The sequence below is a fragment of the Myotis lucifugus genome, unplaced genomic scaffold (assembly GCF_000147115.1).
Source record: "Myotis lucifugus unplaced genomic scaffold, Myoluc2.0 scaffold_4, whole genome shotgun sequence".
Taxonomy (NCBI): domain Eukaryota; kingdom Metazoa; phylum Chordata; class Mammalia; order Chiroptera; family Vespertilionidae; genus Myotis; species Myotis lucifugus.
Genome location: NW_005871052.1, coordinates 4,316,047 through 4,318,289, shown reverse-complemented (window position 1 = coordinate 4,318,289; position 2,243 = coordinate 4,316,047). Strand labels below are relative to the sequence as shown.

General features: G+C 36.3%; 1 pseudogene; it reads right to left on the bottom strand.

Moving 5' to 3' along the window:
• LOC102419248 overlaps nt 1–2,243 on the bottom strand; it is a 5,386-nt pseudogene that overhangs the window by 950 nt on the left and 2,193 nt on the right.

Here is a 2,243-nt window from a genome sequence, read left to right as displayed (position 1 = left end):
CTAGTTTAAGTTTCTTATAGATTAATAGAGTAGTAGAAATGAAATAGGAGACCTATTGTATTTTAACTTTTATGTCATTGAAACAACTCATTTTATTAATCTGAGGTGGAAAAAATGTTTTCTAGATCAGTCATCTTTAAACATTTTGCTTGTATAACCTTTAAAAGAATTTTGTATACTCTCATACATTTTTAAGTTAACACCAAATATTTTTCATCCTGATTTTTAAATTATTTTTAAAAAATGGTAAAAAAAAACCAATCCCATTTACCAGCACATCAAAAAATTTAAGATACCTAGGAATAAACTTAACTAAGGATGTAAAAGACCTGTACTCAGAGAACTACAGGACACTGAAAAGAGAGATAGAGGAAGACATAAACAGATGGAAGAACATACCATGTTCATGGATTGCTAGAACCAACATCATTAAAATGTCCATACTACCCAAAGCAATCTATAGATTCAATGCAATCTTTATTAAAATACCAATGGCATATTTCACAGTCCTAGAGTAAAATCTCCAAAAATTCATCTGGAATAAAAAAAGACCCCGAATAGCTGCAGCAATCCTGAGGAAGAAAAACAAAGTAGATGGGATCTCATTACCAGATATAAAGCTGTATTACAAAGCCACTGTTCTCAAAACTGCCTGGTACTGGTGCAAGAACAGACATATAGATCAATGGAATAGAATTGAGAACCCAGAAATCGAAACAAACCACTATGCTCAATTAATATTTGACAAAGGAGACAAGAGCATACAATGGAGTCAAGATAACACCATTCAATAAATGGTGTTGGGAAAATTGGACAGATACATGCAAAAAAATGAAACTAGACCACCAACTTACACCATACAGAAAAATAAACTCAAAATGGATAAAGGACTTAAACATAAGACGGGAAACGATAAAAATACTAGAGGAATCCACAGGCAGCAAAATCTCAGACATATGCCAAAGCAATTTCTTCACTGATACAGCTCCTAGGGCAATGGAAACTAAAGAGAAAATAAACAAATGGGACTACATCAAAATAAAAGCTTTTTTCACAACAACAAAAAAATCATCAACAAAACAACAAGAAAGCCCACTGCATGGGAGAACATATTTGCCAATGTTATCTCCGATAAGGGTTTAATCTCCAACATTTACAAGGAACTCAGACAACTTAACAAAAGAAATATAAACAACCCAATCAAAAAATGGGCAATGGACCTAAATAGATACTTTTCAAAAGAAGACATAAGGAAGGCCAAGAGACATATGAAAACATGATCAAAGTCACTAATCATCTGAGAGATGCAAATCAAAATGACAATGTGGTACCATCTCACACCTGTCAGAATGGCTATCATCAACAAATCAACAAATGACAAATGCTGGAGAAGATGCGGAGAAAAAGGAACCCTTGTGCACTGCTGGTGGGAACGCAGACTGGTGCAGCCACTCTGAAAAACAGTATGGAGTTTCCTCAAAAAACTAAAAATGGAACTCCCATTTGACCCAGTGATCCCACTTCTAGGAATATATCCCAAGAAACTAGAAACACCAATCAGGAAGGATATATGCACCCCTATGTTCATAACAGCACAATTCACCATAGCTAGTGCCCATCAGCAAATGAGTAGATTAAAAAACTGTGGTACATCTACACAATGGAATACTACGCTGCAGTAAAAAAGAAGAAATTCTTACCATTTTCAACATCATGTATGGAACTGGAGAGCATTATGCTAAGCAAAATAAGTCAGTCAGAGAAAGATAACTATCACATGATCTTACTCATTTATGGACTATAATGAACAACATAAACTGATGAACAAAAACAGATCCAGAGAAAGAGAAGCATTGATCAGACTGTCAAACCTCAGAGGGAAGGTTGGGGAGGGTCGGGGTAAAGGGGAGAGATAACCCAAAGGACTTGTATGCATGCATATAATCCTATCCAATGGACACAGACAACGGGGGGGGGGGGGGGGGGGGGATTAGGGGGGGGGAGGGAAGGAAAGGGGGGAAAAAGAAACCTTTTTTAAAACCCTTATTAAAAAAAAAAATTAAAAATTAATAAAAATTTTGGACTCCCCCGCCCCCCGGTGGCCTTCTCCAAAAAAATTTTTAAGAACTATTTTTTTTCTTGGGCCCCAAAAAGGGCCAATTTTGGGCCTTTTTTTCGGAAAACATTTTTTATAAAGGGAAAAAGCTGGCCCAACCCCACACCCATTAAAAAAGGGGGGGCCT